This window comes from Crinia signifera, chromosome 5, assembly GCF_055691185.1.
Source record: "Crinia signifera chromosome 5, ASM5569118v1, whole genome shotgun sequence".
Classification (NCBI taxonomy): Eukaryota; Metazoa; Chordata; class Amphibia; order Anura; family Myobatrachidae; genus Crinia; species Crinia signifera.
Window position 1 is genome coordinate 120,695,077 of NC_139221.1, and position 24,877 is coordinate 120,719,953.

A 24,877-nucleotide genomic window follows, 5' to 3' on the forward strand; every position below is an offset into this window, starting at 1 on the left:
CCCTCCACACTTGGGACAACTTGGGACACTGAGATTGAGTTTCACAGCCACACTTTGTTGAGTCCCTCGGTGGCTGTGTCTGAGACTGAGCCTTATTATAGCTGCACATAGCTGGGTTGATTGACAGCTACGCCTGTTGGAGTCACAGAGACCGTCTGCTGGTGAGATATCATTGTGTCTGGGGCATGCCACACCACCGTTTTTGAGGTTTGTCTCTCACGAGTCTCTGCACGGCTTTGCTATTGTACCTGCGCACACATACCTGTGGATACAAATATTTTCCCTTGGTCCGTATGTGACTAGTGACTATGGTTTTTTGGACACAATAAGTTCATCTTCACACCATCTATCCCTCTCTTTGAAGTGGATTCATTATCTCAAAATATACCCTGAACATATTATGTGAAGGTTGAGCATAGCGCTGATTAGCTAAAATTGCTGGACTGGTTTGAACAAATACACTTATGAGAGTATCCAGGTCGTTTTATTCTATTTTTTTATTTTCATACGCTGTGAAAGTTGCTGTTTATAAATATTACATTTATATGCTTAGTTAAAGCACTTGATTTACTCTGTTTAGTCATAAGGTGTTTACACAGTTTAGCGCATTAGCATGATTAGGGTGTGATTATCCCTGGTGGTCACACCCTAATTGTGCTCTTAAGTTTTGAGCCCAATTATTTATGATTTAATTGGGCAGGGCATCAGCCTGACACAATGCTGCAGGAACCTAGGGAGGTTAGCTGAGTATCCCAGAAATATTTTGAGGATAGAACCAGTGCTCGAAGTGGAAATTTGAAAGTGGGGGTATGGAAAAGTAAAGGAATTAGTTATGCGTGAAGGCACGCGTGCTCCATGAAAAGGGGTGTGGCCTAATGGAAAGGAGGCGTGGCATCACAAAAGGGCATGGCATTACACATTATACCACACACTGTAATGCCCATTGCACATTTTAGCGGATTTCATAATACCCATTACACATAAAGCCACATGCAGTAATGCCCATTACATACTATATAACAAACCATAATGCCCATTACATAGTATATACAAAAATGCCACACATCATGATGCCCATTACATATTTGACACATAAGTGCCACTTACCTACATGCTCATTGCTAGGGACTTCATGATCGATGCTAGGGGTTTCATGGTCAATGCCAAGGGGCTTCATGCGCATTGCCAAGGGGGACTGAAATTGCTCATTAGCAAGGGGGACTCAAATTGCTCGTTGCCAAGGGGGACTCCAATTGCAGCCATTACTCCCCTTACAAGTGCCCCTGCTGCCCCAGCCGCTATCAACTTCAAGCAGTCCCTGGTGGCTCAGTGCTGCCCACTTCCCAGGGCTCTGCTAGGATGCTAAGGGATGGTTGTTGCACTATTTTCAAGTCTCCCGCTGGACCCTGCTGGACCGTGAGCCAATAGGTGCTTCCAGTCTAGTAGCCACCAATGCTGCTCCTGATTGGCGGCTGGACCACAAGCTTCTATTGCGGTCCAGTGGGGTCCATCGGAAGCAGGAGACTTGAAAATAATGGCAGTTGGCGGACAAACCTGCTTTGTGTCTTGACTCCTGTGCTGCCCGACTGTGACACAAACAGCCGATATTGTGAGCCATGGCCAGGCGGCGCAGAAGTCAGGACACAGAACACAGCGGGGAGGGCATCTGCGGCATCCGGAGGGGGGCTGCGCATACAAAAAAAAAAATCCGTATGGAGGTGGTCAAAGGGAGGTGTGAGATGGGCACAGGGGATTGTGAGTTGAGGGGGGCACCAGGAGGGGTAAGGGGGTACAAGGAAATTGTGAGGGGGGTCACAGGGAGTGGTAGGGATATCTGTCAGGTCAAAAAAAGAGGTGAACAACAAATGAAAGTGGTGCCTTGCAGAAGAGAGTCCCCCTGGGTGACACCAGCACCCTAGATAATGTGCTAAGCGAAGAAGGATGTAAATCATTTTATCAGGGTTTGAAATAAGGAATCTACACATTGTTGTCTTTATTAATCTTTTATACCATCGAAACGTATTCTGGATGGGACAACCTCTAGATGACCTGAAATAGAAAAAACAACACACCATCGAGAGGACAAAGAAACCATTACAGGTTTGAAAACACACGCCTCCAGAGTGAGTTGGGTACGCACACCACCTTACCACTTGTTGCACTATTAACTTTATACTTTTACACGGTCATCTAACCTCAAATTTATTCTTTATTTTTCACTTCATGTGCATCAATGATCACCTTATCACTGAGAAAACACCACAACATGGAGCTCCCTTAATCAGAAAGGACATATTTCGACTCACTAATTGTTTTTGATCAAATTGATTTCCAATATCTGTCAGGTCACCCGGGGGGGGGGGGGCAGCTTTAGGGGATGCTCATCACAGGGAACAACACGGGAACCCACAGAATGCAGGGATATACCTTAATCCCCCCGCATTATACATGATCATAATTCTGCAGTATTCACCACTGTTCATTGTGCAGATCCAGCGGCAGTGGAGAGAGCAACAGCAGGCATGGCATCTGGAGGCACGTACACAAGCATTTGCTCCTATCAGCAACAGCACCTCCTGCTCCTCACATTGCAGTCCAGTGAATGGCAGCTGGTCAGTCTGCAGAATTCCTATCATGTTCCGCTGCTCCTGGCTTATGGCACCCGGAAGTGCCTGCTAGCTGGAATGTGGGAGCTAGGCACACACCTGCCCAGCTGCTAGGGGTCTGAGGGATCAGGGACAAGGGGTTAGGGACTGCGCAAACACTAGTCTTCTGGGTAAAGAGTTGTGGCTAGCCCATACACCAGCAGTCGGGTGCCTGAGGCAGGGCTTGGCTCAGGCATTGCCGCAGCCCACCGGGCGCCTGCAGGAATGGACAGGGTCTCCGGGTGACTGAGCGAAAGTGGGGAGGCAGGGTGCTCGGGGGCGAACTCACCTGCTGTGTCCCTGAGCAGTGGGCAGATGAAAGGCACATCAGCCACCAGGGCTCGAGGATGGGGGAGTCCACAACCGCTGGGTGCCTGGAAGGTGGGAGAGCTGGGGGTCTGGTAGGTGGACAGCTGCTCAGTAGCTAGAGAAGGGCTGGAAGAGCAGCTATGCAAGGGCACAGGCGGTTGCCTGCCTCTCGCATAATAAAAGTAAAAAAAATAAAGTGCTTGAAGGAAGTAATGGCATGACATACTGTTGTATACCGGCCCACTTCGAGCACTGGATAGAACCATAGGTGTAGGATCAAATAGGCAGCAGGTGTTGTGAGCAGGCTGCGCAGCAGGTGAACAGCACTGGCAAATACAACAGAATCAACAGGAACAGGAGACTGCATCCTGATGCCCAGAACGAAGCTTCAGAAGTGACGAGTTGTTCAAGGAACTGAAAACTTTCAAAGCTGTTCGTATATATCCCTTAGTGGATGGTGATTGAAAGAGTTAGGCACATGACTGCAGAAAGCCAGGCAATTGGGCTAAGTAAACTTGTATGCGCTCTTTAAAACATTGGCAGCTTGTTTTTTGTGGGCCCAACAAACCAAAAATTTCAGCCAAATTTGTGTGGCAGACCCTGTGGCTGAAATGATTGGTTAGTTAAAGTGTGCATGTTCTGTTTATATAACATAAGGGTAAAAGGGAGGGCCCAAGGACAATTCCATCTTACACCTCTTTTCTTTGCATTATGTGTTCTTTAGGAGCATTGTCAGCTTGTTTTGTGGCTGCCCAGACAAACCAATCATTGCAGCCACCGTTGGATAAAATATAAATACACATAAAAAAGACACACATGCTTGTAACTGGGAGCTATGAAAATAAGACATTTGCCACAAAATATGTAAAAAAAAAATGATGTTAAAAAAGAAATGAAAAATAAAAGAAACCCACAAAATTTTCATAAAATATGTCTCCAGAGAGGAAAATATACAATCTTGATCCTATGGTATAAATTAGTTTATTTTCATCCCAGCATTAAATCCAAGATTATCATAATCCCTGAAAATGGAGAAGGGGGTACAAATTTGGAGGCTTTGGCCCCTAGTTAAATTCCTTTTTGTTCCACACCAAGATAGGAGTGGATGTGAAAACCTGTGTGTTTTTTCCTGATTGCATGTGCCTCTCTAATTTTGTATTACCTCCTTGACACTGTCCTCTTCCTCTTGCCTCTTCTCATAATGTGAAAAGTCATCAAATATGGAAGTGGTATGTTTGTAGCTAGCTATGATTATGATATGTTGATCAGCTTTTTCCAGGGGGTACAACTGTCACTGAAATGATTGGTTTGTTAAAGTGTGCATGTCCTATGTATACAACATAAGGATGGGTGGGAGGCCCCAAGGACAATTCCATCTTGCAACTCTTTTCTTTGCATTATGTGCTCTTTGGGACCTAGTTTATAAGACTGCCATCCTATCTGCCACTGCAGTGCCATTCCTAGATGTGCCATGGGTTTTTGTCACCCTATTGTGTCAGTTAGTTTAGTCACCCAGCTACCTCAGTGCAACCTTTTGGCATAAAAACTATATTGTGGGCTCTAAAGGTGTTCAGAATAGACTGAAAACTAGTGAAAATTAATATTACTTAGGATAATTATACTGTAGGAACAAAATAAAATCTGTGATTTTAGCTGTTTTTATGGTTTAAAAAACCCCCGAAAGGATGGTTTTGGCAAAACCAATCCAGTTAACAGGAAAGAAGATCTTGATCCAAAACCAAAACCATCATTTCTTACACTCAACAGCATACAAAAATCATGCACGATGATCTGAATTTCCTCACTCCATAAGAATTTTATTCAGTCTTCAGCAAAATACTGGCTTTACCTCATTGTCTAGGCAAGTCTCTTTTCATTGTTGCAGAAGAACTCTTACACACAGGGCGATTTTTGCCTATTTTCTAAGCCAGCGATTCTCAAACTGTGGGTCCCAACCTTCTCAGAATGGGGTCACGACTCCATGTTGCTGACCATCAGGCTGATGATTTTTTTTAAGCTCAGTCTCTGATTTAAGGAGTCTTAAAATCTGTTGAGTTGTCTGTTATGTTAGACTCCTCACATCACTGTGTTCCTCCACAATGCTGCCATGTATGTGCTGTCTGCTGACTACACATGTGATGTGATGACCTTCTGCAGTCACTAGCTGGGGGTCCTCAAATTATTTTTTATTGTCAAATGGGGTCCCAGAGCAAAATAATTTGAGGACCCCTCTAAGCGATCTGTCTAGATAGCTTACAAAATTAGCACAAATTGCTTCTTGTGTACACCCCATAGAATATCACCAACTCAGATATTTAGCGCATGCATTAAAAATTTGGTCAGATTGGTGGGGCTAGATTGCTTAGCACACATAGCTAAGCACGCGATCGCCCATGTGTATGCCCCCTAAATTCTTAACCTATAACCTCTTCCCTGAAATAAGCCTTTTCTTATGACTTTGAAATCTAGATTATATTTCACTTTTTGCTCACTTAAACACCAGCATATTCCACTTGTTTTTGCTCCTGCACACACACACACACACACACACACACACACACACACACACACACACACACACACACACACACAGTTTATTTATTTACTAAAGCAACATAGTTTTTGTCTAAATGTCCCTTCACTTGTCTGCTTAACATTAGTCACTGGCTGAACTGGCTATGACTGTTAATTCCTTATTTATATCAAGGTTCCAGAGGAGATTTTGGCTGAGAGGTGTACTGTTGTATTAGTTGGGTTTGCAGCCCCCTATGAAGAATAAACTAGGTTTATTCTGGATAGACTTTACACGAATAAGTGATGTGTCAGACCACAAACTTCTAGTAGAGCGGATGTCTTACTTATTTAATGAGCCTGTACCATTATTGCGATATATATCTACATAAGTAAGTGCAGTTTGATAATTATGGAATATTTGAATATACATGATGTGGACTGGAATGGGGGTTCTGTATAAGGTATAAATAAAAATGGGGACATATTAAGTACATATTTCATGGCATTCACTCATTTACTCTATTCAGAAATGATGACATTTCAGATAAATTGTGGGTAAGAACATTTATTTAGTGACAACAAAGCCATGTGGTTTCGTATAAAGACATATAATGAAACATACAGTAGAACATTAGGTACTTGTGTACTAGCACGGCGCCCACGATAATTAGTCGCCCGATTTTTGATCGCATCGTATGCCATACACCCAAAGGCATGCGATGCGATTTTGCCCCATATACGATGTAAAATTGTATAAGCACCCTAATGGGTGCTTACAATGTTAAATGCACCCCCACGCCACCCCCGCTATAAACGTGAACCCGAAGCGTGGTGAGCGCAGCGAGCCCGCGATGGGCGGCGGTACGCATCCTACAACCTTTTCATACCTCCACTATCCACGTCGACGTGGAGTTGATTTTAAAAAGTGTGGCGAGCGCAGCGAGCCCGAAGCGTGGCGAGGGGATGCGTATACCTGTGAAGTTATGCGCATCCCCTCGCGGGGTCCGCTGCGCTCGCCACACTTCGGGCTCGGTGGCTCGCTGCGCTCGCCACACTTTATAGAATCAACTCCACACTGAAGTGGATAGTGGGGGTATGAAAAGGTCATAGGGCGCGTACCGCCGCCCCTCGCGAGCTCGCTGTGCTCGCCACGCTTCGGGTTCACGTTTATAGTGGGAGGTGGCGTGGGGGTGCATTTAACATTGTAAGCACCCATTAGGGTGCATTTAACATTGTAAGCACCCATTAGGGTGCTTATACAATTTTTAATCGCATCCCATCGCATTGTATGGCATTTTATGCCATATACAATGTCATACAATTTTAAAATTGTATGACATTGTACAACATCGCACGATATCGCATCGCATACCATCGTATGCCTTATGGTATGCGATGCGATGGGCGCCGTGATAATACACAAGTACCGAACATTAAAAAAAAGTGTTAGATTAGAGATTGGAACATTTTTAAAGGGATTATTTAGGAGAGTGAAGGCACATGAAAAAGTGCACAAGAATGAGGAAAAAGGAATGAGTAAATAATAAAAATAAAATGAAAATCAAGTCAGTTTGGTTCTCAAAGGAGTTAAACAGCATTGCAAAAACAAAACAGATTGATTTTAGTGAATATAAGCAGACTCAGAAGAGCAAAGTTAATGTACTGTAGTGTATCTGGTTAAGCAGTACAGTACACAATAGTTTGTTCTATTTTTTACAGAAACATCAGTCCGGTGCCCACCGCACAAGGACACCGGGGACAGCCCCGGACTTCAGCATGGGAAGGAAAATTCTGGAGGGGGGGGCCTTCATTGGGGGGGCCCCCACTTCCCCAGGATCCCCTGCCTAGGGTAACTGGTCAGGGGGTCTATGCTTTGACAGGGGGGGCTTGTATAAAAAGTCTCCCCCCGGCTGCGGCATTACCGTGCTGGCTGGTTAGCCACGTTGATGGTTCTTGAAATATGGGGGACCCCTACTCATTTTGTCCCCCATATTTTGGGAACCAGGACCGGCACTTGAGCCTGGTGCTGGTTTAAGAAAATCCAGGTGCCTGTTTGGTTTGCCCCTTGATTTTTTTAAACCAAGACCGGCTCTTTGAGCCTGGGGCTGGCCCATTTATTTTTTTTATTTTTTACTTTTACACATTTTTATGGACAGAAACATACACCAGGCTGTGCATGGTTCTGTCAAACTCCTATGCCAGAGCCTGGTCTATTTGTGTTGCGATTTTTTGGTAATGTTTTCCCAAAGTAGCATCCTAATAAATTTGAGAGTTGTATACTTTTTAATGGGAAAACATCTGGGTGGGAATTGAAGTGTGTTGGAAAATTGACCGGTCAGACTATGTGATTTTCACAGCAAAAAGTGTGATTTTTACCGCAATTCGCATCATATTAATTTGGCGATTTCAGAAAAACTTGCAAAATTCATCAGTTTTTTTACAAAAAATTGCAAAAGTTGAGATATCTAATCCCATTAAATGTCGCCCATTGTGTTATGACAGAACATACTCCATAAGCCTTGGAGTAGCAACATTGATTACAGATGGAAAACTTGAATCCCATTTTGCAATGCCAAAGTAATTATTAAACAACAGAAAGGTAAGCCTGGGATTAGGCCTACCAGTGACATCCCCTCCCCTTCCTCAAAAGAACACAACACTTAGCTATCACCTCATAGGTTTATTTGAAAAGCTGCTAAGCTGCTAATTATTTTAAAAATGTTGCCCCATACTCTCTACAGCATCCTATATACAGTGTCACGCCTTGGTAAAGCAAGAGTTAAATCCACTAATTGCATGACGTACCATTATATGATCAGCGGCAACACTTTTTGTCACCCATAGACAGGTAAAGTTTTTAAAATTCTGAATTTTATAACCTGCGCAACCAAATTTGTTATTTATATAATCATCTGACCCTGTAGTAAAAAGTACATAGCTAAACTGAACAAATATTTAAAGAAAAAAATGACATTATAGTACCATCAGGAATGCCTTATGTAAGGGTAATAGGTATCAACGCCAAGCATTCATACAAGCAAAACAGTCTTGCTTCTTTAGGGTATAGGATAATCAACCATGGCCCCCACTAAGACAGGGCGGGGATCGATCCTGAGTGTTATTACAATTATGAGTGGATTTTTTGTTTAAACACAGTGTCCTCTTTAGGGCTCAATGAAAAATTGGGCTTACAGTTTTATTTGTAACATGACATAACAAGATTGCAATGGGTCAATTGAAAATGTTGGAGACTTTTCCGATACTTTTCTCTGAGTTGTCGCAGTCATTCTGAGTTACTTTGGCTTACTCAAATGACCAACGGCTGCAAATTGCTATGGTGATCTGATGCTGCATCTTTTGACGCAGTACTAAGACATGTGATGATGGCATTCCATACAATTTTCTGACACATCTTGTTGCATTAGCAACATTTAGCAGTAGTAGTACTACACTGTGCACATCCATGAATAACCCCACTATGTTTCTGGTCTGCCTATTGAATTTGCCGTTATAGTTTTGTCTGTGCCTCAACATTTTACCTTTTCCTGGACCTGTTAATATTATTTCATGCACCTGATATGCTGCTTGCCCTCAAGCCATTGGGAACAATGTCCTTTGCATCTATTTTATATTGGTAACCTCCTCTGTTTCTGTTTGGTTATAATGAAGAACTCTGTTTCCCACCTCCTTTGATTTCTGCTCTATGGTTTTATTAGCATTTTTCTAACACTTTTAATCAGCCTGAACCATTGCTGTAAGGTGTTTGGAAAATGCTCGATACATTTTCTGCAGGTAATTTTGACAACTCCGTCATGTCACATAATTTACTATATTTTGCTTTTTTTAATTAAAGTCAGAAATATAAGTAACAAAAAATAAAAAGCTTTATAAGCTTAGATATGATTTGTATGTATTGGAAAGTATCAACATCATCGGCCTGATAATGGAAGCAATTAAACATGATATTGAATGTAATTAGTGAGCTTTAGGTGCCATTTGCTTTAACTCCTGCTGTAGCAGTGTTACAGCGATTGATCGCGCGCATTTATTGGATCAACTAAGAGATCAGCAATGTGTGCACCCAGTTTAACCCTTTGAGTGCCAATGTTGCTGTGAGAGATCCTAATAATATCCGCTAAAAATGCCAGCGCCGCTCACAGCGACTGTTCTTTTAGTATAAATAAATACAAATACAACCAAGTCAATTGATTAAAGTTTTGCTAAATATTGCACCCAAGAACAGTCACTGTCATTTTTAGTGGATATTTTGAGGATCTCTCACAGCAACATTGGCACTCAAAGGGCAGTATTCAATGTCAAAGTTCTCCGTGCATGGAGAGCGTTTTATTTCGCTCTCCATGCACTCTCCGTGTTCCGGAGGGCTCTCTGCCACTCCTGCTCCCTCTATTCAATGTGGTTAAGACTCTCCGCCACTCGCGGAGAGTCTTAACCCCTGCAGGGAGCAGGGAGCTTTCAGGGAGCCGGAAGCAGCCAGAGAGATTAAAGTCTCCCTGGCTGCTCCAGAGGAATGTGGAGAGGAGGGGGGCTCTCCGGGACCCAGGCAGCACAGGCTGCCCCCCCCCTATAGCCAGCGGGGGACCCAGTATTCACTGCACCCGTTCGTGCATACTATCGATCGGGTGCAGTGAATATATGAATATGTAATGAGCGGCTCGAGTGCTCCGGCCCCCTGCTGGCTGCACTGTGTAAAAAAAAAAAAATTTTTTTTTTTTAAATTAAATATATATTCATGTGCTATAAGCACATGAATAAAAATAACATGCCCCTTCACAGAAAAAAAAACTGATTTTTTGACACCAATATTTAAGAAAAAAACCTTTTAGTTTAAAAGTTCACATTCCAGCTCTCCATCAAAAGATGGAGAATTGCTACACGGAGAGACACGGAGAACATCACTTAGAAAGACGGAGATAATTTCACATTGAATAGGGTTGCTCGCTTTTGGAGAGCAAAATGCTCCGTCCAAGGCGAACAAAGCACAAGTTCTCCACAAAACACGGAGAACTTTTCTCATTGAATACTGCCCTAAGGGTTAAGACATGCAGCAAGTTGGCTGAAACTGACCAACCGATATTACCATGTAAATACACTTATAACAAAAAATAATTCATCCTTTTCTATCAATAGATATATAACACTACACAGATCTCAGCCTGGGACCACTGTAAACAGGTATCTTAAGGCCCCCATACACTTGTCCGACTTGTTCTAAGGACAAGTCGGACTCAATTTCCCCTGAGCTCCCTGACTCGCATGGCGATTGGCGCAATCCTGTTGCCATGCGTGCATGTCTATTTCATGACAAATGGGTTGGAGTGGTGGCAATCCAATGATTATGACCACGGCTACATCTGTATACCTTTCTACCCCAGCAAATGATTATAGAAAGGTTTGTATTTGTTTAGTGTTAGATTGTGTATTCTGTAATTTAGCTGTGACTAGTTTACTGGTAGGTAATAATTTTTTATGATATGTAGTGATATGTGGAGCAAGAATTGTGTAATGGAATGACAGCGCATTGTATTCATACATTTTACCATTTTAGTTAACAAGGGTTACTTCTTGCATGTAACCTTTTTTATTAAATGAACAGAAGTACACTTTTAGCATATGATAACCTGGCAGTTACCTTTGAGAGTAAATTAATGGTAAATTATAACTACGGTATAAATAGATATTTAATGGTCAGTTGGATATTTGCTTCACTATTTCAATGTTAAATCAGAGAAATTACAAATTCATTATGACTGTGCTAAATCAGCAGTTCTAAACTTAAGGATGACTGTACTGCGTCTATAAGACAAATTCTTTGTTCAATTATCATCAATATTTGTTCTGTGATATTTGTTATTACTTTGAAACTGTTCCAATATGTCATTACATATCACTTTTATACATTTATCACTGTCTATAAAAAAAAAATCAAATTTTTATATTTTAAAAAAGACTGAGTTAAGCAAACATAGATATGATTTGCAATTCTTTTTAGAGAATTACAGCTGTGTGTAATCTTACAAAAATATAATATGCTACACTTCTGATAAAGCTACTTTTGAGAAATTGTCATTTTTAATGCAAACCGTTCTATAAACGTGTATTTTTTTTTGTTTATCATACATACTGCCAATGAAAAAGCTGGACATCACTAAAGTATATAAATACATACAGAGAAAATTATACAGAATGCTTTTTGTTGTTTTGCAATCTTTTCAACACTTAAATTGGGAGTTTCCTGTTTCCTTGAAATGTAAGAAACAATACAGCTGATTTTCCCAGAATATATAATTAGATTAGATTTTTGGAAAGACGAATCAATTTACATTAAGAATAAGTAAAGTCCTGGCTCAGTCAGATGGTGTTGGTTAAACAAACTCTTAACTTTCTCCTTTTCCCTTTTTCACTATTTCTTCCTCTCTTTCTGTCTGTGTATATATATATATATATATATATATATATATATATATATATATATATATAAAAACATAAAACTTTTCATGGCATTAGTGTGCTTAAAATGTGGACATCAGCTTTATGATTGTTGACACTATCACTGGGCATATATTGCTTATACTGCTTTGGGAACTGTTAAAATGTTTTTTTTTTTTTTTTTTTACTTTAACAGGACATCTGGTTTCCTTTTGATTACCAGTGAATCAGCGCAGAGATCCAAACTGTGGGTTTATGTGACACTGAAGCAAAGTAAACCCCTTAGTACTTAGTAATGCAAAGATATAATTGAAAGCAAATCCTCAGTTACAATTTTGCTTTTAAGTTGTATGCAATTTATTTTACCAGCAGCTTTGAAATGATTAAATGACTTCCTATACTAGTAGACCTTTAAAAGTCTACAGCACGTTCAAACACTCCTGCATATTTGTGGTAGTCTAAGCTGATGTTAGCATTTAATGTTCTAGGTATAACATGGCAATTATAGAACTCCTGGGTTATAGCATTAAGTTATTTATTTATATACAATACAAGCATGCAAACATATTGTGGTAACACTGCAGCTTAAAATAAATACTTAAATCATTACAATATCCCATTAGTGAAATCGTTGTTATAGTTACGTATCTTGAAAAAAAAATCACATTTATGAGGCAGCTGTACATGATTTTGCTTGTAAAATTCTCACAAAGAAATTATAGATAAAAATAGTGTTGGAAATATTTAATTATTTCACATTTTAGCACTGATTCTTGGAGAAATATAAACACACTGTATCCATCCTTACTATGAGGATATTAACAATAAAATGTAATAAAATTACCAATTTTTATTATTGTATTTGATCTAATTTTTATAAAAAATATTTAATAATAATATGATTTCATAATGTTCGTGAATGTGGAGGGTGAATGTGATCTGTTGGAGGCAGGGCTTCTCCCACAGCAGCCTATCTGGCACCTATGGGGAGAGACTTCCTCTTGAGTGCATAGCCCCCACACCCATGTACCATCCTCCTCATAGCTGTAGATGGGGGCACAGGCAGGAACGCAGAAGGTAGTGTGGGCCGCAATGATGCTGTAAACCGAGCACTGTATCATATGTATAAAAATGGAGTATAAATTTGAAGGGGGTTAGAAGATGTAAAGTGTAGTGATTAAAATGTAGTAAGGGTTGGAACAAAGGTACAGCAAGAGTAAGGGAAAAAGGAAGACTAAGGGAAAAGTTAGGAAGGGGGTGCGCAGGCACCTTGTTGTGGATACCCTGCTTTCCCATTTGCTTCCTGCAAACTATGGCTTCACCTATAACAGCCACATTCATGGGGGTAGATTAGTTCCACCCCACCCCAGTGCTGCCAGGTCTCATGGGTAATAAGGGAGCTGCAGGAGACAAGGTGCCACAAGATGGAGTTAGCAAGTCTATGTGCACACACCTTCCAAAAAGGAAGTTAACCAACAAATGCAACAATGCAAGAAGATATTTTGAGAAATTTAAAACCCCAAAGACAAGTGAATATAACAGTACACAAGATGGAACAGTAGTATGTGAAAATGAACTGAATGCAACAATGCAAAAGATGACACCAGAATTAAACACAGAATACTAAAGCAGATATCTTCTGACTTATCTGAGAGATGGAATGGCAGACCAGAACCGGAGAAGTTCACCACAGAATGGCAGGGACCTGGAATGCTGGAACAAAAACCAGAAAGAGACCAGGAACATGCTGGGCTAAGGAAAAAACCAAGGCTTGGGCTCAGGATGCTATAACTGGTGCCATTGAGACTGGGGAGCCACGCTTTATTCAAAATTCCCACCTACAGGCATGGGTGATGGCAGACGCTGCCAATAGCCGCATTCCCCACGGTCATCGCTTGAAGGAAATTCAGAGCACTGCCTAGCAACGTTCCAGACGCTTCCCCGCTGCCAATAATGGGAAGGAAGTTCGCGGCATGGCATACCAATGTCCCTGACACCTCCTCGCTGCCCAGAAGTGGATGGCTGCCCCCAGTCCCTGTCCCTGAGCCTCCAGCACGAGCAGAACAAGAAGCGCTCAGGGACACAGGAGATAGGTGGCAGCGGCGCCTAACAATTACGAGTTAAAAATACACACTACAAATATTTCACCAAGAGGAATTTCACTTAATTTGGATGCACCCACACCATTTGAGGAAAGACCTCAAAGTTTGGAAGAATTTCGTCAAATCCTTATCCTTATTTTTTTATTACAAATTGTGGACACTATATATATTTATTTATGTTTTTCGCACCGTTACAGGATCACACTACTACTCACCTTTTTATATTGTATTTGTTATAAGATAACAAGACATATTTTTGAGTTTTAGTATTCTTGGGCTGCATTGCGCCTATAGAAGCCGATACAACTACACTATATTACTTATGATCAGAATAGGTGGAGACTGGAGAAATAAAGGGAAGTGATAGGGACAGGGGAATAGTTAGGGGGTAGTGAGAGGAATAGGAGAAAGAATATGGTGGATGAGAGGTATACTGTAGGTGAAAGAATATGGTAGACAGAAGGAAACAGAATTTGGCAGAAGTTGTCCCATCTACTCTGCCCCTTATTTAACCTTATTGTTACCTTATACCCTATTTAATCCTTAGTTCTTAGTAAGGATATCCTCATGTCTATCCCAAGCATTTTAAAATTGTTCTACTGTAATAGCCTCTACCACCTCTGATTTGAGGCTATTCCACTTGTCCATTACCCTTTTTATTAAGTAATTTTTTCTCAAATTTCTCTTAAATCTACACTTGCACTCCAGTTTCAGTAAATGTCCTTTTGGTGTAATACAAAGAGTGTCTTTAAAGGAAAATACACTCTTTATATTAAAACTCTTAATATATTTGAAAGTTTCTATCATACCTTCTCTGCTCCAAACTCTACATATTGAGATATTACAGTCTATTTGGGTAAGTGTTGTGGTGTAGACCATGAACCATTTTAATTGCCCTTCTTTATAAGTCTTTAATATATTTATGTCCTTCTTGATATATGGTCTTCTGAACTTAACACAGTACTCTAGATGAGACCGTACCAATGACTTATACAGTGGCATTGTTACTTATTTATTTTTGCTACTTATTCCTTTCCCTATACAACCAAGCATCTGGCTTGCCTTCCTCATTGCTCTGTTACATTGCTTACCTGCCATTAGGTCACCTGAAATAGTGACTCCAAGATCCCTTTTCTTCTCTGTAGTTTCCATTAGCCTTTGGATAATTGAGAGCATCAATAATGTGTTTTACCTCTCTAGGTGTGTCTACCATGTTGCATACCTTATGTCCTCTACCAAAACGTACACTTTCCCTTCAATAGTATTTGCAATGACAATGCTTATAAAGATATTAAAATGCACTTGCCCTTTCCATTTATGCACTCCATGTACCACTCTATTTTCCATCCTGCAAACAAGATTTTATCTGTTCATCGATCTTAGAATCCAATCCCGTGCTTCCAAATTTATGTAACAGTATGCAATGTTGGACAGTGTCATAAGCAGCGGTTCATATACCAGTCTAGGAGGGAGACTGCCACTGGCTGCAATGCCACCCCCCTCTGCTTCCACCTCTGCTGGTCCCCGCTGCCACCACCCCCACTGCATCAGTTGCCATGAATGGAGCATGCACACTATCAGCCTCAGTACTACACATGCGCTAGCTCCCAGCTTTACCAGCAGCCCATAGAAGCTGAGCAGTGGTCCCAGTGCCCTTTCACTGCAGAAGACCGGCACTGGGAACAGCACATGCGCAGTATCAGCCTTGGTACTGTGCATGTGTATACCCCAAATTCTATGGACTGTAGCCAAAGCAGTCCATAGAGCATCCCAGAGGGAGGGAACACCTACCAATTGGACTGCCTTGGGTGACTGGCAGGTCAGACTTCCAATAGAAAGTCACTGACAGTCACAGTGAAGCCAGTGCAGTCTCACAGACTGCATCTAGCTTCACATATTCAGAGCACAGTCATAGATTTTACCTGGGGAGGAAGGCTGCAGTAAAAACTGTCATTGGCCATAAGCCATACTAAAGTATAGATAACGTACATCTATGCCCCTCCAGCCCCTTGATCTATTACCTTAGTCACCCATTCAAAAAATTCACTAAGATTTGTGTGACATCATCTCCACCAACATATCCATGTTGTTTGCAATCCTATAAGTTGTTTCCACTTTTGTGCAGTGGAACTATTTCCAGTCCTCTGCAATTACTCTGCAATAATGAAGTTGTTATATCCAATATATTTCATCCTGGAAATGTTGACTCTAACTAGCCCTAAATAGATTAAAGAGAGTTTTAAGCTCTGTTCTAGTAGTAACATATTCATTATAGCTAATTCATAATTAATGTCCCCAGTCTCCAAATTCAACAAAATTATATTACACGTTTGTTGTCTGCACAAAGAATAACTTAAAATAATCCTCATTTTAGTGCCAGTTGGAGCAAAATGACAGATTCTCAGAAATGCATCTGTTGGTTTTATTCACCAAAGACTTAGAAATGTCAAAAATGTGCCCAAGTATTTTCCCAGCTACTCAATATTGTGGTAAGCTTTGCAATTTATTCTGTGAGATTCATGTAACAACCTGTGAAATGCAGGCACAAGAGCATTTCCAGAGTCTTCTAATTTTTTAAAGGGGCAATAACTTAAAAGGCAACAACCAAGTCGTTTTGCCTTTTGACACTGTAAAAATACTGGCAGATTCACTAGAAGTGTACTTGTGTGCACCTTGCAGTCTATTATATATGCTCCCATGTGTATAATTGGTTGAAAAACTCAACCAATCAGAGACATAGACACATGTTTCAAAATAATTCCATTGTCTCTAGTGTATCAGTGGGAACCAGAAATAGCTAAGTGATAAATAAAACTTCCCCAGAGTGAACTGTATGGGAAAGAAGTGTAGTTCTTCAATGGGTACTCTTTACCTAGAAGGGCGCCCGCGATTAGAATCGCGGGCGTCGGGAGTAAAAAATCGCGGGCATCGCGGGTAAATCGCGGGTACATAAAAAACGGGTGCCCGCGATGACCGCGATTTTCCCATAGGGAACAATGTTAAAAAGGATGATTGACCGCGATTTTACATTCAATGCTTCAATGGTCGCGATTTGGCCATAGGAATCAATGTTAAATGGGCTACAGAGCCCAAATAGGCACAATTAACACTTAAATGTCCCCCCAAATTTTTAACGCCACCCCACGATCCACGCCAACCCGAAGCGTGGCGAGCGTAGCGAGCCCGCGAGGGGCGGCGGTACGCGTCCTCCGACCTTTTCATGCCCTACTATCCACGTCGGCGTGGAGTTGAGAATAGAATAGTGTGGCGAGCGCAGCGAGCCACCGAGGCCCGAAGCGTGGCGAGCGCAGCGAGCCCCGCGAGGGGACGCGGATACCTTCACAGGTAAACGCGTCCCTTCGCGGGCTTCACAGGTGTCCGCGTCGCCACGGACACCTGTGAAGCCCGCGAGGGGACGCGTATAACTGTGAAGGTATGCGCGTCCCCTCGCGGGGCTCGCTGCGCTCGCCACGCTTCGGGCCTCGGTGGCTCGCTGCGCTCGCCACACTATTCTATTCTCAACTCCACGCCGACGTGGATAGTAGGGCATGAAAAGGTCGGAGGACGCGTACCGCCGCCCCTCGCGGGCTCGCTGCGCTCGCCACGCTTCGGGTTGGCGTGGATCGTGGGGTGGCGTTAAAAATTTGGGGGGACATTTAAGTGTTAATTGTGCCTATTTGGGCTCTGTAGCCCATTTAACATTGATTCCTATGGCCAAATCGCGGCCATTGAAGCATTGAATGTAAAATCGCGGCCAGCACTAAATTTAACATTAAACCCTATGGGAAATCGCGGTGATCGCGGGCATCGCGTCGCGGCCGTTAATGTACTGCCCGCGATGCCCGCGATCACCGCGATGGGCGCCCTTCTAGGTAAAGAGTACCCTTCAATGTTGCTGGAACTACATTTGTAAAATGCACTGGATCGGCCTACTTCAAGTAGTAGCAGTAGTTTGTTTATTTATAAGGCGCCACAAAGTGTCCGCAGCGCCGTACATAGCACACAAAAAAAAAAAAAAAATACAAGGTAATGTACAGGGTGTGTTGTTAAAATACAGCATACATAAGGGTATAGCTGGTAGAACTAAAATCAGCATCAGTTCTGAAGTAGGTGTCGAAATTGTCGAGGAGATTGAAGATGAAGTAGAGGAAGGGAAGAACTGGGCAGGAGCGCTGGTGAGGTAAAGAGGTAGGGTGACTACAGTATGTGATGAAGGAGGGCCCTACTCATAAGAGTTAACAAATTAAAAGGAGGTGGGTGGGCGAATGAAAAACAAATGGATAAGTAGGAACGGATGGGAACGGATGGAGGGGTAGGGTAGGCAGGATAGGAGGAGCGAAAGAGGTTAGGAGGAGGAGGGATAGGCTAGTCGGAAGAAGTGGGTTTTGGGGGGGCGCTTGAAGGAGGTAAGGGAATCCAGTGCAGGGGGGCAGTGCAAGAGAAGTCTTGGACATGGGAGTGGGAGGAGGTGATTAGGTGAGAGGTCAGGCGGTGGTCGGTGGCAGAGCAAAGAGGACGGGTGGGAGTGTGGATAGAGATCAGTGAAGAGAGGTAAGGAGAGGAACTCGGAAAGGACTGGGGAGCCAGTGAAGAGACAGAGGGGGGAGGCGGAGGTAGAGCGGCGGGAGAGGAAGATGAGCCTAGCAGCAGCATTAAGAATGGATTGGGGAGGGGTGAGGCAGACGAGAGGTAGCCCGGAGAGAAGGATGTTGCAGTAGTCAAGGAGGGAGATGACAATAGAGTGAATGAGAATTTTGGTCGCGTCAGTGGAGAGAAATGGTCTGATGCACGAGATGTTACGGAGGTGAAAGCGGCAAGACTGTGAGAGAGCACAAATGTGGGGGGTGAAAGAGAGGGAGGAGTCAATGATGATACTGAGGCAGCGCGTTTGGTCGGTGGAGGTGATCTCGGTTACATCAATGCTGATGGAGATAGTAGGAGAAGAGGTCTTTTCAGAAGATTCAGATCATGGATCTCAAAAATTTTGTGCATTTTGGATTGCATGACAGTCTCTCCCTTGTTATTGCAGATGCCACGTAAAAAATGAGAGTGTATGGAGAGGGTGTGGGCTGTAGTTCATGCTGCAATATTACATATTATCTGTTGTTTTGGTATTAAGAAATTTGGATCTAAAACCAAAACATCTGTGGGTGGTTTTGCCAAAACCAAAAATTTAACAATTAAAGAACCAAAACACGGGCCTGTGCACATCTCTAAGGGCCCAATTCAGCTTTTCCCACAGATTGCTAAAAATCATATATTTCGGCAATCTGGCACATGTGTGATCACTTAAACTGATCGAATCGTGACCATAGTCTAAATAGCAAGGAAAGTCAATGACATGATGAGGGTCGATGACGGTGTAGAGTGATGGACCATTGCAGGGGCTATGATGCGCACTTGACGGGGCAACTGAAAGGAAAATTAATGTATATAGTTTTAATGTAAACACATTTGTAACATATCAATATATATATTGCTCAAAAAAATAAAGGGAACACTAACATAACACATCCTACATTTGAATTAATGAAATATTCTTAAATACTTTGTTCCTTACATAGTTGAATGTGCTGACAAAAAAAATCACACAAAAACTGGAATGGAAAGCAAATTTTTTAACCCATGGAGGTCTGGATTTGGAGTCACACTCAAAATTAAAGTGGAAAAACACACTACAGGCTGATCCAACTTTGATGTAATGTCCTTAAAACAAGTCAAAATAAGGTTTAGTGTGTGTGGCCTCCATGTGCCTGTAGGACCTCCCTACAACTGCTGGGCATGCTTCTGATGAGGTGGCGGATGGTCTCCTGAGGGATCTCCTCCCAGACCTGGACTAAAGCATCCAGCAACTCCTGGACAGTCTGTGGTGCAATGTGGCGTTGTTTGATGGAGCAAGACATGATGTCCCAGATGTGCTCAATTGGATTCAGGTCTGGGGAACGGGCGGTCCAGTCCATAGCATCAATGCCTTCGTCTTGCAGGAACTGCTGACACACTCCAGCCACATGAGGTCTTGCATTAGGAGGAACCCATGACCAACCGCACCAGCATATTGTCTCACAGTGGGTCTGAGGATCTCATCTCCGTACCTAATGGCAGTCAGGCTACCTCTGGTGAGCACATAGAGGGCTGTGTGCCCCCCCCCCAAAGAAATGCCACCCCACACCATTACTGATTCACTGCCAAAGCGGTCATGCTGGAGGATGTTGTAGGCAGCAGAACATTCTCCTTTGCGTCTCCAGACTCTGTCACATATGTCACATGTGCACAGTGTGAACCTGCTTTCATCTGTGAAGAGCACAGGGCGCCAGTGGTGAATTTGCCAAACTTGGTTTTCTCTGGAAAATGCCAAACGTCCTGCACGGTGTTGGGCTGTGTTGGGCCCTCATATCACCCTCATGGAGTCTGTTTATGACCATTTGAGTAGACACATGCACATTTGTGGCTTGCTGGAGGTAAATTTGCAGGGCTCTGGCAGTGCTCCTCCTGCTCCTCCTTGCACAAAGGCGGAGATAGCGGTCCTGCTGCTGGGTTGTTGCCCTCCTACGGCCACTTCCATGTCTCCTGATGTACTGGCCTATCTCCTGGCAGTGCCTCATGCTCTGGACACTACACTGATGCCCCTTTCAGACCGCACTTTTTACCAGGTATTTTGCCGTTTTTTTACCGTTTGAAAATGGTAATTTGTGCAATTGGAAAGGTGCAGAGTGAATTTACCGGTTCTATTGAACTGGTATTTCTAAACGGTAATAAAGCAGGGTCCTACCCATTTCAGACACTTTTTTTTCATCCACTGTTTTCTGTGGGTTAAAATGGGTTCAGTGTTGTGAAGGGACAAAAATTGCATTGAAATACTGTTTAAGGACAAAAACTGCACTGAAATACCGTTTAAAGATATGCGGTGTGAAATGGGTTTCAGCTGGCAGACCCGTTTTTAGAAATACCTGGTCAAAGCCAGGTCTTAAAGCAGCATGACATACACAGCAAACTTGCCACAGCTCGCATTGATGTGCCATCATGGATGAGCTGCACTATCTGAGCCACTTGTGTGGGTTGTAGACTCCGTCTCATGCTACCACTAGAGTGAAAGCACTGCCAGCTTTCAAAAGTGACCAAAACATCAGCCAGAAAGCATAGAAGCTGAGAAGTGGTCTGTGGTCACCACCTGTAGAACAACTCCTCCATTGGGGGTGTCTTGCTAATTGCCTATCATTTCCACCTGTTGTCTATTCCATTTGCACAAAAACATGCTAAATTGATTGTCAATCAGGGTTGCTTCCTAAGTGGACAGTTTGATTTCACAGAAGTGTGATTGATTTGGAGTTACATTGTCTTGTTTAAGTGTTCCCTTTATTTTCTTTGAGCAGTGTATATATAGATATATATTTTACTCTCCAAACTCTAGCCATTATGTTTGATACTTGCATATATTGAGGTTGGCATACCGGATCATTAATATGCACATTTACTGTGCATTATGTGGTGTTTAATATAATTTACTTTTAACTGTGTATATATATTTTTTAAACAGACAAAAGCATAAGATGCCCTTATAAAATAAAAAATAAGTGTGCCCAATTTCTACATTTTAAAATATAGGATACAAATGGGTTTATAGGCAAGGTGGTGTTATCAGTAGTTATATATTAGGGCGGAGTGAAAAAACTGAAATTGAGAAATTCAAAATCGGCTAGTGTGGAAAAGTTGTGACTTGACTTGAATAAGAAATGTGCAAAAGCATTTTGATCTGAGTCAACATCTTCTGTTCTGGCAAGAGGCCTGAAGTTTCACTTTTTTGGTGAAAATGACGAAAACTATGAAGATGCTCCGATCTAGTTAAAATTATGTCAGGATGTCTTAGAGTGGTTCATTAATATACTTTAGCATAGTAAAAGAGAGTACGAGCTTGTCCTAGTGCAAAGTGAATGACTTTGGTGGGAGAAAAAATCCCTAATAATTGACCCATTTTCATGGTCACAATTGTGAATATTGTGTGTTTTCTCCTGAACGTGTTTATAATAGAAGAAGCACAAATACTCTAAATGGAATTTCGGTGACACTGTGTGAAATATAACACTGCATAATAGCCCTTAATCAGACCTGATCGCAGTACAAATTTGTTCTCAAAATGGGCAAAACAAATGCTGCATTGCAGGTGGGGCAGATGTAACGTGCTGAGAGAGTTAAATTTGGGTGGGGTGTGTTGAAACTGAAATCTAAATTACAGTGTAAAAATAATGCAGCCGGTATTTACCTTGCACAGAAACAAAATAACTCACACAAATCTAAAGGTGGCCATACATCTACAGATCGATTGTCAGATTGGGCCGGTTGGAACAAACAGCTGGTAATATCTGAATGACAGTTTTTCAGCATTTCAAAGCAAATGGTCAACTGTCATTTGCTCTCATCTTTTACCAGGATTTTGTTCCAACCAGACAGATCGGACAATAAATCTGTAGATGTATGGCCACCTTAAATCTCTCTGCACATGTTACATCTGCCCCACCTGCAGTCCAGCATTTTTTTGCCCATTTTGAGAACAAATTTGTACTGCGATCAGGTCTGATTAAGGGCCATTATGCAGTGTTATATTTCACACTGTGTCACTGAAATACATGAAATTGGATTTATGCTGCTCTCTTTGCAGTGCATATACAAAGATAGACAATCCTGTGTATATAAATAAGAAATAACTGTTGCAGTCTGTTATTGAAAAACAGTAACTGTTACAATAAGTATTACAAGTAAGTGTAAACTGTCTAATGTATCATTTTACATATCACTTCTGTTTATTGACAGAAAAACAGTGTTGCGTCCCCTATACTGGGAACATGATTGGGCTGCATTACAGCATATAATTATGCCAAAGATAAGCCAATATATTAACTGTAAAATACGTTGAAGTGTATTATGATGTAATAAATTGTAAGCTTGCAGCAGGGCCCTCTAACCCCCAAGTCTGTCTGTCATTACCTAGTTTGTTTTATCACTGTCTACTATTGTAAAGCGTAAAGGAATCTGCTGAGCTATATAAGAAACTGTAAATAAATAAATAAATAAACAAATACATCTAATGTTTAGGGGGAAAAAAACAAGAACATTGATTCAAAAAATAACAGGTTAATCATTCTATGAGTGGTGTCCAGCAGTACATATATGCCAATCACTCTGTTCATTTCTAGGTAGCAGGGCCGTCTTAACAGCAGTGTGGGCACCTGGACAAAGCAATGCACTGGGGCCCTTACCCATTCTCCCCTCCTAGGGGTGGGGGGTGGTATCAGCAGCAGCTTTGATGTCCCACGGATGGCAGGGGGTGCTCTATCTTCCATTCAACATGTAGGACCTGGAGCAGTAACTTCTGCTAATTACTCCTTTACTGCACAGGTGGTGGGAGGGTGAACACTAACGTGTGGAAGGGGGCACTGAGCTGTATGAAGGGTCCCTTGTAAATGACTTCCAGGGAGGTAGGGGGTGTTTTATACACAGGGGACGGTTGGATAATGGAGTGGGCTTAATATTCGTCATTTTCCGGTGGAAGGGCAGCTTGTTTGACTGCAGATATCGCCATTATCTGGAAATAGATTTCTTAGCCTAGTATAAAAACCTAGAGTCCCAACTTTCAGGAGGTGCTGGGAACTTGGGTATCAGAGATCAGGAGCCAGAGCAATCCATTGACAAAAATATAAAACTACACCAGACGTTTGGAGCTGGAGCAGGGACCGGCTGCTTGAAGGCTGATATCTCTGGTTCTGGGCATGATAGAGACAAGCCGCTAGTGTCAGAGAGAACCTGAGAAATATGACTGGAAATTGTAATTAACAGGTCGGATGTGGACTGCTGCTTTGAAGTTGGATATCTGCAGTTCCCCAGGGCCGATTTTCAAAATTTTGGTATCCCTGGAAAAAGGGGATCCTCAGCTATCAACATACAGCCCTTATATGCCGGGGGCCCCTGGACATGTGCCCATTAAGCCCATACAAAAAGACAGCCCTGCTAGGCAGGATTGATCAGCAATACTTATTACAGCATAATGCACTTTAATGTATTTAACTGTTATTATATTGGCTTATCTTTGGCATAATTATATGCTGTAATGCAGCTGCAGGTGGGGCAGATGTAACATGTGCAGAGGGAGTTAATGTGGCCATACATCTACAGATTTATTGTCCGATCTGTCTGTTTGGAACAAAATACTGGTAATGGATAAGAGCACTTTGCTTTGAAATGCTGGAAAACTGCCAAAAACTGTCATTCAGATATTACCAGGTATTTGTTCCAACCAGCCAGATCTGACAATCGATCTGAAGATGTATGGCCACCTTTAGATTTGTGTTGAGTTATTTTGTTTGTGTGCAGGGTAAATACCTGCTGCAATTTAGATTTCAGTTTCAACACACCCCACCCAAATTTAACTCTCTCAGCACGTTACATCTGCCCCACCTGCAATGCAGCATCTGTTTTGCCCATTTTGAGAACAAATTTGTACTGCGATCAGGTCTGATTAGGGGCTATTATGCAGTGTTATATTTCACACAGTGTCAATGAAATTCCATTTAGAGTATTTGTGCTTCTTCTATTATAAACACGTTCAGGAGAAAACACACAATATTCACAATTGTGACCATGAAAATGGGTCAATTATTAGGGATTTTTTCTCCCGCCAGTCAGTCACTTTGCACTAGGACAAGCTCGTACTGTTTTTTACTATGCTAAAGTATATTAATGAACCACTCTAAGTCATCCTGACATAATTATAACTAGATCGGAGCATCTTCATAGTTTTCGTCATTTTCACCTAAAAAGTGAAACTTTAGGCCTCTTGCCAGAACAGAAGATGTTGACTCAGATCAAAAT